Consider the following 16,142-nt stretch of genomic DNA (forward strand, 5'->3'; position numbering starts at 1 on the left):
CCAACTGAGCCACATCTTACGACTTCATTAACAACGACTTCATTAACAATGTCGATTGAGAACGCATGACGACTATACCACTTAGCTAAGCTAAGGATTAAGTGAATAATCAAGTCAATAAACTTTGGGTAGTTAGCTAGATAGGATATAATTAGTATACTGGCAAGTTCGATGTATTAGTAGCCAACTAACGTTAGGTAGCTAGCTAACATACCGGTACATACAAGCAGCTGCTGTAATGATATGCTATGCGGTTTGTAAGGCTAGCGTAGCTAACAAATTGTCAGCCAATATAAAGTGTAACGTAACTTATTTGAAAAGTCATTACTTTATTACATTGCTCAACATTTTCTTAACACTTGTCATAATTAGTTAAAGCAATTAATTTGTATCCGCTCTCGTCGGACTTCGGCTGCATATTTTCCTTAATTTTCTTCAAATCTGAAAATGTTGTGAAGCTACGGCCATTTTCTGAAGATTTTCATTATGGTCCCTAAAAGCACAGAAATAGTGTTCACTGCTTGTCTACTTCGTATTTTGGCGAATGTAGGACGACATCCGGGAACTTTTGGAATACTAACTATATTCAGTCACGCCTGCTCCCGCTCTCCCTCTCTGGCGCTCGAGGGCGCAAGGTTGCCCTTCATTACGCACACCCGTCACCATCATTACACGCATCAGCGCTCATTAGACTCACCTGGATTCCTTCACCTTGTTGATTGCCCCAGCTATATCTGTCTGTTCCTCCGTTGGTTCCCTGTGTCAGCATTAATGTCATTATGTTTTCATGTCCAGACGCTGTCCTGTCCTGTTTCATGTCCATTGTTAATTAAATGTTCACTCCCTGTACTTGCTTCTCGTCTACCAGCGTCGATCCTTACAAATTCTACATACTCAATTCACGTAACAAATAGTATGGTTAGTATGAGTATTCAAACACAGCTATAGTTTGATGCCATTCCATTTACTCCATTCCAGCCATTGTTACGAGCCATCCTCCCCTCAGCAGCCTCCACTGGTCTCCTTGCCTACCATCTTTATACAGTTGAAGTCAGAAGTTTACATACACTGTCACGACTTCCACCGAAGGTGGCTCCTCTCCCTGTTCGGGCGGTTCTCGGCGGTTGTCGTCGCCGGCCTACTAGTTGCCACCGATCCATTTTTCCTTTTCGTTTGTGTCTGTCTGTTTTGTTTACACCTGTGTCCTTATTAACCTCCGCTGCCTGCTATTCTTTATGCGGGATTATTTGCTGTTGTTGCTCTGCATGTTTGCGCCACAGGGTTTTTTCCCCTCGCGGTCGTGTTGTACCGTTTGTAGTGTTTGTAGTGTGTTACGTTTAGTTCCCTGTGTGTGGCGACTTCATTGGGTGTGTTTCCCCACCTGTTGTTGTCATGTTTGGGACGTTCATTAAACGATTGTGCTACTGGAAATTCCTTGCTCTCCTGCTCCTGACTCCAGCACCTACCTCTTCTTAGGTGGCACCTAACATACCCCTTAGCCAAATACATTTAAACTCAGTTTTTCACAATTCCTGACATTGAATCCCAATAAAAATGACCTGTTTTAGGTCAGTTAGGATCACCACTTTATTTTAAGAATGTGAAATGTCAGAATAATAGTAGAGAGAATGATTTATTTCAGCTTTTATTTCTTTCATCACATTCCCAGTGGGTCATAAGTTTACATACACTCAATTAGTATTTGGTAGCATTGCCTTTAAATTGTTTAACTTGGGTCAAATGTTTTGGGTAGCCTTCTACAAGCTTCCGACAACAAGTTGGGTGAATTTTGGCCCATTCCTCCTGACAGAGCTGGTGTAACTGAGTCAGGTTTTTAGGCCTCCTTGCTCGCACACACTTTTTCAGTTCTGCCCACAAATGTTCTATAGGACTGAGGTCAGGGCTTTGTGATAGCCACTCCAATACCTTTTTTTATTTTTTATTTCACCTTTATTTAACCAGGTAGGCCAGTTGAAGTTCTCATTTGCAACTGCGACCTGGCAAAGATAAAGCATAGCAATTTGACACATACACCAACACAGAGTTACACATGGAATAAACAAAACACAGTCAATAATACAGTAGAAAAAAGAAAACAAAAAGTCTATATTCAGCGAGAGCAAATGAGGTAAGATAAGAGAGTTAATAAGGCAATAAATAGGCCATGGTGGCGAAGTAATTACAATATAGCAATTAAACACTGGAATGGTAGATGTGCAGAAGATGAATGTGCAACCTTGACTTTGTTGTCCTTAAGTCATTTTGCCACAACTTTGGAAGTATGCTTGGGGTCATTGTTCATTTGGAAGACCCATTTGCGACCAAGCTTGAACTTCCTGACTGAAGTCTTGAGATGTTGTTTCAATATATCCACATAATTGTCCTTCCTCATGATGTCATCTATTTTGTGAAGTGCACCAGTCCCTCCTGCAGCAAAGCACCCCCACAACATGGTGCTGCCACCCCCGTGCTTCACGGTTGGGATGGTGTTCTTCGGCTTGCAAGCCTCCCCCCTTTTTCCTCCAAACATAACGATGATCATTATGGCCAAACAGTTCTATTTTTGTTTCATCAGACAAGATGACATTTCTCCAAAAAGTACAATCTTTGTCCCCATGTGCAGTTGCAAACCATAGTCTGGCTTTTTTATGGCGGTTTTGGAGCAGTGGCTTCTTCCTTGCTCAGCGGCCTTTCAGGTTATGTCGATATAGGACTTGTTTTACTGTGGATATAGATACTTTTGCAGCTGTTTCCTCCAGCATCTTCACAAGGTCCTTTGCTGTTGTTCTGGGATTGATTTGCACTTTTCGCACCAAAGTACGTTAATCTCTAGGAGACAGAATGCGTCTCCTTCCTGAGCGGTATGACGGCTGCATGGTCCCATGGTGTTTATACTTGCATACTATTGTTTGTACAGATGAACGTGGTACCTTCAGGCGTTTGGAAATTGCTCTCAAGGATGAACCAGACTTGTGGAGGTCTACAATTTATTTTCTGAGGTCTTAGCTGATTTCTTTTGATTTTCCCATGATGTCAAGCAAAGAGGCACTGAGTTTGAAGGTAGGCCTTGAAATACATCCACAGGTACACCTCCAATTGACTCAAATGATGTCAATTAGACTAACAGAAGCTTCTAAAGCCATGACATCATTTTATGGAATTTTCCAAGCTGTTTAAAGGCACAGTTAACTTAGTTTATGTAAACTTCTGACCCACTAGAATTGTGATACATTGAGTTATTAAAGAAATAATCTGTCTGTAAACAATTATTGGAAAAATTACTTGTGTGATGCACAAAGTAGATGTCCTAACTGACTTGCCAAAACTATAGTTTGTTAACAAGAAATGTGTGGAGTGGTTGAAAAACAAGTTTTAATTACTCCAACCTAAGTGTATGTAAACTTCCGACTTCAACTGCACATAGATGGCTGTTGTTTGCAGGATAAGAAGTGTAATAATAAACATGTCAGACAAGTTCTCCAAATAATTATATCTGTAATTGTTTTATGTATCTATAACCAAGAAAATAAGAACAAAATCTTTCCCTATACCACCCATGGACAAAGAGAACCATTTTAAAATTCGAAATGATATTTATCCTTCAAATGAATTTTTAAGATTGAAATTCAATGTAAAGCGTAGTTCTATTGACCTCTTTACCATATCTATGGCGTGGTGTGCGTCATTGATGATGTCGTTTTAGGTCCTGGTGTGATGTAATGCCGCATTCACGTGCTAGTCGGAACTAGGAAACTCAGCTTTTCTCCATAATTGTCGGCTCCACGCTCTCTAAAGCCTCCATGCACAGGGTTGCCATGTTCGAAGTTTTCCGGATAATTGTAGTCTATTAATTTCTAAGCCATTGTAGGCTACTGTGTTCTACCATTTGATACAAGAAATATGTTGAAATGACGATATAACTGGAGTCATTGCAAATCAATTTGTGCCACTTGTGTAGCCTACTTGGAGCTGGCAAACGGATTTAATAAATATCCTATAACTCAGTTTGTTGTTGTATCATTGTGTTATTATGCAATTATTAATGGCCATGTTTAGTTAAATTAAATTAAAAGTTATCAATTGTGATCATGGTCACAGCTCTATCACAAATGTATCATTCTCCACATTTAGTGTCAGTTTCACTGTGGACTACTGTCAGTTTCACTGTGAGATGTTGTCCTATCAAGGGCTATAGGCTACCTGCATCTATACTGAACAAAAATATAAAACGCAACATGCAACAATTTCTAAGATTTTACTGAGTTCATATAAGGAAATCATGTAATTGAAATAAATAAATTAGGCCCTAATCTATGGGTTTCACATGACTGGGCATGGATGCAGTCATGGGTGGGCCTGGGAGGGCATAGGCCCGTCCACATGGCAGCCAAGCCTACCCACTGGTGAGCCAGGCCCAGCTAATCAGAATGAGTTTTTTGCCACAACCGGGCTTTATTACAGACATAAATACTTCTCAGCACCCATTCAATTCTCTGGCAATAGCTCTGGTGGACATTCCTGTAGTCATTCTTGCAGGCAGCATGTCAACGCTCTCTCTAAACTTGAGACATATGTGGCTTTGTGTTGTGTGACAAAACTGCACAGAGATTTTGAGATCCTCTGTCCAACTTATCACGAACTCACCTGTCAGATTTATCTACAGTTATGCACATTCACAAACAGGATCTATCTACAATTATAAACTGTGTGGTTTGAGCCGAATGCTGATTGGTTGAAAGCCGTGGTATATCAGACTGTGTACCACAGGAAGGAGAAAACAAATACTTTTTACTATTCTAATTACGTTGGTAAGCAGTTTATAATAGCAATAAGGCACCTAAGGGGTTTGTGGTATATGGCCAATATACCACGGCTAAAGGGTATGTCCTAAGAACATCCAAATACCACACCTCCTCGGCCTTACTGCTTAATAATAGCAGTCAAAACAAGTTAAATCGACATCCATTGATGGAAAATGATCTGGAGAGTTTAATAACGTCAATGTATCTTATATTTTCTCTTGCGAAATTGTTAAACTCTCAATTATTTTGATGTTAAACTACATTTTGCTTCTTAGCCTATGTCGTTAAAATTACGTCGTATTTAGCTCGATAACGTTATGGGAAAAGGGTTTGATTGACAAATGTGACAACTCGTCTGTCGCTGCAAAAAAAATAAAACGTCGGCTAGTTTTAAGCACTTGTGAGCGGGTTTTCAGAGCTCACTGTCTAGACATATTTTGCTAGAACCTGGCAACCCTGCCATCGCAGCGGGTGGTCAGTGAAGAAACTGAGGCGAAGTTCAGGCTTTTTCTCTCGCGAGGAAGGACGTCGTTATCGAAATCCCTACAAACAACACGAGAATTCATCATTCACACGGTAATATAACCCAATCTTACACCGTACATACCCCGTGAGCCAGAAGTGGAGATACTGTGTGCTTTGAACCTTCATTCAACATTTCATTTTGAGGACTATTAATATAAGATAAACCACATCATAAATGTACAACGCGGCCACGGATATGGGCATTGAGGCCTAGTGTACCATTGTAATCTGTGCTTGTTGTACTTGTGGCTAACACCCTAGCTACCGCTAATGCGAATTATAAATGGTTACCGTTAGTTAGCTAGTTTAGTGTACTTTCTGCAATGGCAATTGTTTTTGCCCTGATATTACATCTAAATACACAACAGTGACTCAATTTGTAGCCTCCTTTTTGTTGACGTTTTGTAAGATATGGCAGCATTCAGAAATGTTATTCCATATTTACCATGCAGGTTAGCCCAGCTAGCTAAGTAGCCCACCTGCCGGGTAATGTCTGACATGTTAGCTAGTTTACTACTGTAATCATGGTTTGTCATGCAATAGTTTACCGTTCAGAATTTCTGCTGTTAAGAATACAAATATACATGGATGAATCTAGGCTTATCTAGAATGTAAATTAGACGGGCTAACTAGCGAGCTACTTTACAACTCACTTGGATTGGCCTATAATCAACGTTTCTCAAACTAACTGGGGAATCCCAAAGGCTGTACGTTTTTTTGTTTAACCCTAGCAGTACACGGCTTATTCAAACAATCAACGTTTGATCATTTGAATCAGCTCTGTGAAACGCTGGCCTAGATATAACTAGTTAGCTACATGCAATGGTGGACAGTCATAATTTAGGCCCAGGGATTTATTCAGGAACGTTACGTTGATTCTGTGGCAAAACATTAAACGGAAGCCAAACCGGGAGGGACCTACCAAAATGTGTCCAATAGAAACTCGAATTCGTTGCAGAACTGAACCGTTTGGACTAGTGATTACGCCATAGGTTTTAGCTAGTTTAGAGTCAATATCAAGACCTAGAATATCTGCAACTTCATTGTTTAAAGTTAGGTTACATATTGTCAGCGAATGAAGACATGCTGTATTATTTGTGCACAGTCGCCTGTTCGTTCAAGTTCAGACATCTAGCTTAATTGTAGTGCCATACCTTTATTTACTATTGCCAACAAGATAATGACCACAATTAAGTGTAAATTGTTGATCAATAAAGCTATTTATTTTCACACCCCTCCACACAGTGGCATTCAAACCAAAATCCAGATATTTGCAATTAGGTACAGGTGGACCGTTTGTGCCACTGTAGGCTGCTACACAATATCCCATGATTAGTAGGCAAAGTTGGACACATGACACATAAGCTATGTTCGAATGCCCATACCGTATACTACATACTTAATGACTATATACTATATAATATTAGTTCATTTTAGTATACTGTTAACCATGGGTGGGCAACTTCAGTCCCCGAGGGCCTGATTGGTGTCACTTTTTCTTCATCCCTAGCAAACACAGCTGATTAATCAAATTGCATTCTAAACTGAAGATCATGATTAGGTGATTATTGGAGTCAGGTGTGTTAGCTGGGGCAAAACTGTGACACCAGTCAGGCCCACGAGGTCTGGAATTTCCCACCTCGCTGTAAACAAATGGTATCCTTTCAGTTGAGCGTACTAACGCTTCGCCTGTCTACCTGAAGTTGGTGCTGTTGCTATGCTGCCTCTTGCTAACGTAACAAATTACTAGCTAGACATTGTACGACTTTGTGTATGTTCTTAAATTCAATCTGGAGTGCCAGAGTGCACTCTGCGTTAGTAAATTCAGAGAGTTGTCAGATTATCCGTTTTTAAATTCAGAGCGTTTCTCCCTGGGGGCGTTCAGAGCACACACTGGACGCTCTTACCGAGGAGCAGGGTTGTTTCGAGCATTCTGACCTTAGCTTGGGTGCTTGACTGCCTCTAACTGGCTAACTACTTCCAGACACAAATGAGAGAACACCTCACTCTGACCATTTTACTCGCCCTTGCAGAGGTGGTTGGCAGTTTTCATGTTATCCAGAGCGTTGGTGACTGTAACTGTGCTGCTGGCAAGAATTTAATTACGCTTTGTTTTGCCGACGTTTAATTACACAGGCTATATTCAACGGGTGTTGAGTGTTCGTAAATTCATCATTTATTCTGTGCTCTATAACACTCAGGCGAGAGTGCTCCGAACGGAGATAGCCAGAGCGAATTTACAAAAGCACCCGAATGTCCATTGAGAACGCACACCAACTATACCATTTAGTTAAGAATGACGGGAATAATCAAGTCAATAAATGTTGGGTAGTTCATTAGATAGCATATAGTTAATATACTGGCAAGTTTGATGTATTGGTAGCCAACTAATGTCAGATAGCTAGTAAACATGCCTGGTACATACTGCTGTCGTGATATGCTATGTGACTCGTAAGGACAGCGTAGCTAACAAATTGTCAGCCAACATTACGTGTAAGGTGACTTATTTGAAAAGTCATTACTTTATTACATTGCTCTACATTTTCCTAACATTTGTCATAATTAGTTAAAGCAATTAATTTGGATCCACTCTCGTCGGACTTCGGCTGCATATTTTCTTCAAAACTGAAAACGACGTGAAGCCACACCCATTTTCTGAAGAGTTGCATTATGGGGCCTAAAAGCACGGAAATAGTGTCAACTGTTTGTATACCTTGTATTTTGGCGAATGTAGTACGACATCCGGGAACTTTTGCCATACTAACTATATACGGTTAGTATGAGTACTTGAAGTTATACACTATATATACAAAAGTATGTGGACACCCTTCAAATTAGTGGGTTTGGCTATTTCAGCCACACTTGTGCCTGACAAGTCTATAAAATCGAGCACACCGCCTTGCAATCTCCATAGACAAACATTGGCAGTAGAGTGACCTTACTGAAGAGCTCAGTGACTTTAAATGTGGCACCATCATAGGATGACACCTTTTCCAACAAGTCAGTTTGTCAAATTTCTGCCCTGCTAGAGCTGTCCCGGTCAAATGTAAGTGCTGTTATTGTGAAGTGGAAACTTGCAGGAGCAACAACGGCTCAGCCGCTAAGTGATAGGCCACACAAGTCCACAGAATGGGACCGCCGAGTGCTGAAGCGCGTAGTGCATACAAATCATCTGTCCTTGGTTGCAACATTCACTAGCGAGTTCCAAACTGACTCTGGAAGCAACGTCAGCACAAAAACTATTCGTCTGGAGCTTCATGAAATGAGTTCTTATGGCTGAGGAGCTGCACTCAAGCCTAAGATCAACATGCGCAAGGACAAGCGTCGGCTGGAGTGGTATAAAGCTCGCCGCCATTGGACTCTGGAACAGTGGAAACGCGTTCTCTGGAGTGATGAATCACGCTTCACCATCTGGCAGTCGGACCAATTTGAGTTTGGCGGATGCCAGGAGAATGCTACCTGCCCCAATACATAGTACCACCTGTAAACTTTGGCGGAGGAGGAATAATGGTCTTTTTTTTTGTATCTAGCCCCTTTTTCTTCCCAATTTCATGATATCCAAATGCGATCCAATTACGATCTTGTCTCATCGCAGCAACTCTCCAACGTGCTCGGGAGAGGTGAAGGTCGAGTCATGCGTCCTCCAAAACATGTCCGCCAAATTGTGCTCCTTAACAAATCAAATCAAATTTATTTACAGTGGGGCAAAAAAGTATTTAGTCAGCCACCAATTGTGCAAGTTCTCCCACTTAAAAAGATGAGAGAAGCCTGTAATTTTCATCATATGACAGACAAAATTAGAAAAGAAATCCAGAAAATCACATTGTAGGATTTTTAATGAATTTATTTGCAAATTATGGTGGAAAATAAGTATTTGGTCAATAACAAAAGTTTATCTCAATACTTTGTTATATACCCTTTGTTGGCAATGACACAGGTCAAACGTTTTCTGTAAGTCTTCACAAGGTTTTCACACACTGTTGCTGGTATTTTGGCCCATTCCTCCATGCAGATCTCCTCTAGAGCAGTGATGTTTTGGGACTGTCGCTGGGCAACACAGACTTTCAACTCCCTCCAAAGATTTTCTATGGGGTTGAGATCTGGAGAGTGGCTAGGCCACACCAGGACCTTGAAATGCTTCTTACGAAGCCACTCCTTCGTTGCCCGGGTGGTGTGTTTGGGATCATTGTCATGCTGAAAGACCCAGCCATGTTTCATCTTCAATGCCTTTGCTGATGGAAGGAGGTTTTCACTCAAAATCTCACGATACATGGCCCCATTCATTCTTTCCTTTCAGTCGTCCTGGTCCCTTTGCAGAAAAACAGCCCCAAAGCATGATGTTTCCACCCCCATGCTTCACAGTAGGTATGGTGTTCTTTGGATGCAACTCAGCATTCTTTGTCCTCCAAACACGACGAGTTGAGTTTTTACCAAAAAGTTCTATTTTGGTTTCATCTGACCATATGACATTATCCCAATCCTCTTCTGGATCATCCAAATGCTCTCTAGCAAACTTCAGACGGGCCTGGACATGTACTGGCTTAAGCAGGGATCTCACCCTGGCACTGCAGGATTTGAGTCCCTGGCGGCGTAGTGTGTTACTGATGGTAGGCTTTGTTACTTTGGTCCCAGCTCTCTGGAGGTCATTCACTAGGTCCCCCCGTGTGTTTCTGGGATTTTTGCTCACCGTTCTTGTGATCATTTTGACCCCACGGGGTGAGATCTTGCGTGGAGCCCCAGTTCGAGGGAGATTATCAGTGGTCTTGTATGTCTTCCATTTCCCAATAATTCAGTCTTCCCAGCCTGGTGCAGGTCTACAATTTTGTTTCTGGTGTCCTTTGACAGCTCTTTGGTCTTGGCCATAGTGGAGTTTGGAGTGTGACTGTTTGAGGTTGTGGACAGGTGGCTTTTATACTGATAACAAGTTCAAACAGGTGCCATTAATACAGGTAATGAGTGGAGGACAGAGGAGCCTCTTAAAGAAGAAGTTACAGGTCTGTGAGAGCCAGAAATCTTGCTTGTTTGTAGGTGACCAAATACTTATTTTCCACCATAATTTGCAAATAAATTCATAAAAAATCTTACAATGTGATTTTCTGGATTTTTTTTCTCGAATTTTGTCTGTCATAGTTGACGTGTACCTATGATGAAAATGACAGGCCTCTCTCATCTTTTTAAGTGGGAGAGCTTGCACAATTGGTGGCTGACTAAATACTTTTTTGCCCCACTGTATATAGCCCTTCTTACATCAGCTGATATCACAAAGTGCTGTACAGAAACCCAGCCTAAAGCCCCAAATGTAGAAGCATGGTAGCTAGGAAAAACAAATCCTTTTGCCTGCTTAACCCGGAAGCCACTGCACTAATGTGTCGGAGGAAACACTGTTCAACTGATGACCGAAGTCAGCCTGCAGGCGCCAGCCCCAACACAAGGAGTCGCTAGAGTGCAATGAGTCAGGTAAAGGCCCCATGGCCATACCCTCCCCTAACTTGGATGACGCTGGGCCAATTGTGCGCCGCCCTATAGGACTCCAGGTCACGGCCGGTTGTAACACAGCCTGGGATCGAACCCGGGTCTGTAGTGATGCCTCAAGCACGGCAATGCAGTGCCTTAGACCGCTGCGCCACTTGGGAAGCCACTGGGGCTATTTTTCATCATTTTGGCTAGGCCCCTTAGTTCCAGTGAAGGGAAAGCTTAACACTACAGCATACAATTATATTCTAAACGATTCTGTGCTTCCAACTTTGCGACAACAGTTTGGGGACGCCCTTTCCTGTTTCAGCATGACAATGCCCCCATGCACAAAGCGAGGTGCGTAAAGAATTTGTCGAGATTGGTGTGGAAGAACTTGACTGCACAGAGCCCTGACCTCAACCCAATCGAACACCTTTGGGATGAATTTGAGTGCCGACTGCAAGCCAGGCCTAATCACCCAACATCAGTGCCAGACCTCACTAATGCTTGTGGCTGAATGGAAGCAAGTGTGTTACTGGCCCACAAAACCCCGTAAAGGGAAATTATGTTTTTAGAAATGTTTACAAATTAATTTAATTAAAAGCTTAAGTGTCATGAGTCAATACGTATTCAACCCCTTTGTTATGGCAGTCTAAATTATATCAGGAGTAAAAATGTGCTTGACAAGTCTCATAATAAGTTGCACTGTGTGCATCACAGGAGGTTGGTGTCACCTTCATTGGGGAGGACGTGCTTGTGGTAATGGCTGGAGGGAAATCAGTGGAACGATATTAAATACATCAAACACATGGTTTCCATTTGTTTGATACCATTCCATTTCTTCTGTTCCAGCCTCCACTGATGTGCATTAATAGTCAGTTAACCCGATTAAAAAAAATATATATATATGTCTCATCTCTGTATCTCACACATACAGATAATTGTAAGGTCCCTCAGCCGAGGAGTGAATTTCAAACACCGATTCAACCACAAAGACCAGTGAGGTTTCCAATTCCTCGCAAAGAAGGGTACCTAGTGGTAGATTGGTAAAAAAGAAAGCAGACATTGAAAATCCCTTTGACCATTGTGAAATTAATTACACTTTGGATGGTGTATCAATACACTCAGTCACTACAAAGATACAGGCGTCCTTCTCCAACTCTGTTGCCAGAGAGGAAGGAAAACATTCGTGGATTTCACCATGAGGCCAATGGTAACGTTAAAACAGTTAGAGTTTGATGGCTGTGATAGGATTAAACTGAGGATGGATCCACAACATTGTAGTTACTCCACAATACTAACCTAAATGACAGAGTGAAAAGAAGGTATCCTGTACAGAATAAAAATATTCCAAAACATACATCCTGTTTGCAATAAGGTACTAAAGTAAAACTACAGAAAATGTGGCAAAGAAATGAACTCTTATGTCCTGAATATAGCACCTTATGTTTGGGGCAATTCCAACACATTACTAAGTACCACTCTTCATATTTTCGTGCAAGGTGGTGGCTGCATCATGTATGGGTATGCTTGTCATCGGCAAGGACTAGAGAGCATTAAAAATTATTTTTTTAAATAAAAAGCTAAGCATAGACAAAATCCTAGAGGAAAAGCTGGTTCATTCTGCGTTCTTGAAAATGGCTGTCTAGCAATGATCAACAACCAACTTGACAGAGCTTTTGCAAATATTGTACAATCCAGGTGTGCAAAGCTCTAATAGACTAACGTCATGATCAAACCGGCTCAGCGAGTGTGTGCTCCATCGTGCGCATGTTGAGTTTGTCTATCCCCACCAGACATGATCAGGACACGCAGGTTGAAATATCAAAACTAACTGAACCAACTATTTACATTTGGGGACAGGTTGAAACACATATGAAACATTCATGGACATATAAATCATTTTATTGTTCACATACACATGTTTAGCAGATGTTATAGCGTGTGTAGCGAAATGCTTGTGTTTCTAGCTCCGACAGTGCAGTAATATCTAACAAGTAATATCTAACAATTTCACAACCTATACCCAATACACACAAATCTAAGTAAAGGAATGTAATTAAGAATATATAAATATATGGATGAGCAATATCAGTGCGGCATAGACTAAGATACAGTAGAATAGTATAGATTACAGTATGTATGTATGTATGTATGTATGTATGTATGTATGTATGTATGTATGTATGTATGTATGTATGTATGTATGTATGTATGTATGTATGTATGTATGTATGTGTGTGTGTGTGTGTGTGCGTGCGTATATGGATGTATGTGAGATGAGCAATGCAAGATATGTAAACATTATTAAAGTGACTAGTGTTCCGTTTGTTAAAGTGGCCAGTTATTTCAAGTTTATGTATATAGGCAGTAGCCTCTATGGGTTAGTGATGGCTGTTTAACAGTCTGATGGCCTTGAGATAGAAGCTGTTTTTCAGTCTCTCGGTCCCAGCTTTGATGCATCTGTACTGGCCTCGCCTTCTGGATGATAGCAGGGTGAACAGGCAGTGGCTTGGGTGGTTGTTGTCTTTGATGATATTTTTACCTTCCTGTGACATCGGGTGCTGTAGGTGTACTGGAGGGCAGGTAGTTTACCCCCGGTGATGCGTTGTGCAGACCGCACCACCCTCTGGAGAGCCCTGCAGTTGCGAGCGATGCAGTTACCGTTCCAAGCGGTGATACAGCCCAATAGGTTGCTCTCAATTGTGCATCTGTAAAGGTTTGTGAAGGTTTTAGGTTTGAAAAGCCCAATACTTTCAGCCTCCTGAGGTTGCGGCTTCTTTACCACACTGTCTGTGTGGGTGGACCATTTTTCAGTTTGTCAGTGATGTGTACGTCGAGGCTTTCCACCTTCTCCACTGCGGTCCCGTCTGTGGATAGAGGGGTGCGCCCTCTGCTGTTTCCTGAAGTCCATGATCAGCTCCTTTGTTTTGTTGACGTTGAGTGAGAGGTTATTTTCCTGGCACCACACTCCCAGAGCCCTCACCTCCTCCATGTAGGCTGTCTCATCATTGTTGGTAATCAAGCCTACTACTGTTGTGTTGTCTGCAAACTTGATTAAGTTGGTGGTGTGCTTGGCCTAGCAGTCATGGGTGAACAGGGAGTACAGGAGGGGGCTGAGCACGCACCCTTGTGGGGCCCCAATGTTGAGGATCAGCGAAGTGGACGTGTTGTTTCTTACCTTCACCACCTGGGGGCGCCCCGTCAGGAAGTCCAGGACCCAGTTGCACAGGGCGGGGTCCAGGACCGAGTTGCACAGGGTGGGGTTCAGACCTAGGGCCTCGAGCTTGATGATGAGCTTGGAGGGTACTATGGTGTTGAATGCTGAACTACAGTCAATGAACAGCATTCTTACATAGGTATTCCTCTAATCCAGATGGGATAGGGCGGTGTGATGGCGATTGCATCGTCTGTGGATCTATTGGGGCAGTAAGAAAATTGAAGTGGGTTTAGGGTGACAAGCTAGCTTGTTGTTGCTAGCAAATTTGTCCTGGGATATAAACATTGGGTTGTAATTTTACCTGAGATGTACAAGGTCCTTTTTGTTTGCTGAATCTTTGTAGAATATTGACCAATTTTTAGTAACACAAAATCGTGTGTTCTCTACTATAACAATTCATCCATAGATAAAAGGACAAACCTAGTTAGTTTCTAGTAATCTGTCCTAGTTCTTCTTCTGTGGATTTTATATTGCTGTTGGCAGCCAACTTTAAGGTGCATTACTGCCACCAACTGGACTGGAGTGTGGACCTCATTCATCTTTCAATCACCCACCATGGATATATGCTCCTAAAAACCATTGAGGAGATGGGAGAGGCAGGACTTGCAGCATGTCTAGCATCTAAAATAGAACCATTGCGCATGTCTGTGTGGTCAGCATGTTACCCAGAAAGACTCCGCTGTAATCGCTGCCAATGTTGATTTTAACATGTTGACCCAGGTGTGAATGCTTATGTAAATCAGTTATTTTTGTATTTCATTTTAGAAAAATTTGCTAACATTTCTAAAAATGCATGAATATATTTTGAATTCAGGCTGTAACTCAACCAAATGTGGAATAAGTCAAGTGGTATGAATACTTTCTGAAGGCACTCTACATCTCAGTATAAAGTAGCTTCTTTGTCTTTCTAGATGAGAAGACGAGAGGATGCCACCTAAGCAGTGGTGTAAAAATACTTTCAAGTAATACTTCAGTAGTTTTTTGGGGTGTCTGTACATTACATTTTTGACGACTTTTACTTCACTACATTCCTCAAGAAAATAATGTACTTTTTACTCCCTACATTTTTTCCCTGACTCCCAAAAGTACTATTTTGAATGCTTATCAGGACAGGAATATGGTCCAAATCGTGAACTTATTAAGAAAACATCCCTGGTCATCCCTACTATCTCTGTTCTGGCAGATTCACTAAACACAAATGCTTTGTTTGTAAATGATGTCTGAGTGTTGGAGCGTGCCCCTGGCTATCTGTAAATTAAAAAAATAAGAAAAGAAAATGGTGGTTTGCTTAATAGAAGGAATTTGAAATTATTTACACTTTTACTTTTGATACTTAGGTACATTTGATCAATTACATTTACTTTTGATACTTAAGTATATTTAAAACGAAATACTTTTGGACTTTTACACAAGTAGTATTTTACTGGGTGGCTTTCACTTTTACTCGAGTCAATTTCTATTAACTTATCTTTACTTTTACTCAAGTATGACAATTGGGTACTTTTTCCACCACTGCCCTTTAAGACACCCACATTAGGAAGCTTGCTCAACAAGAAGCTAACTCTCTACCTGTTATTATTAGTTCTATGACCCAGACCCACTCAGGTAAAACTTCACACAGGGAATAGAGCAGGAAATAAATCAGACTCTTTCTCAGTTGTTTTCTCCTTGAATCTGGGGCCCAGTCCAGAACCCAAGACAAAAAAATCAAGGACAATCAATAAAATACTTAATTCAACCTGAATTTCAAACAGGGTTAGGGTTGAGTGCCCTCTGGTGGAAATCTGGTATTTTGACAAATGGAACCAGACAGTAACCACTTATTACTATTAACTATATTTGATTAACTGAGTTTATAGATATTTAATAATATTGACAATAAAATGTATACTTTTACTAGCTACAAGGCTAAGAGCACATTCATTTCTCAGTTGCAGGGCATAGCTCAAGTAGTCAGTTCTTCATTCGTCTTATATCGACCTTGAGGTAATTTGCCTTGTTAATCGCAAATTGGAATATTGAAATGATGAGTTGCGCATATTCTATGCCATGTCAGGATTTGTGGCCCTCTAATCAAGCCTAGTAAATTCACATGACTCAACCAATATTGAAACAAATGTATCCCAGTCCCCAATCAGTGA

General features: G+C 41.3%; 1 protein-coding gene across 2 annotated transcripts in view; it reads left to right on the top strand.

The window, feature by feature from the left end:
* Window positions 1–5,271: 5,271 nt before the first annotated feature.
* Window positions 5,272–16,142, top strand: part of LOC115152161 (protein BANP-like) — a 76,298-nt gene continuing 65,427 nt past the window's right edge. For both annotated transcript variants that reach the window (XM_029696723.1, XM_029696724.1), the window contains exon 1: window positions 5,272–5,378. The gene's annotated coding sequence lies outside the window, so the exon portion shown is untranslated. The remainder of the gene's footprint in view (window positions 5,379–16,142) is intronic.

This window comes from Salmo trutta, chromosome 17 (assembly GCF_901001165.1).
Source record: "Salmo trutta chromosome 17, fSalTru1.1, whole genome shotgun sequence".
NCBI classification, from domain to species: Eukaryota; Metazoa; Chordata; class Actinopteri; order Salmoniformes; family Salmonidae; genus Salmo; species Salmo trutta.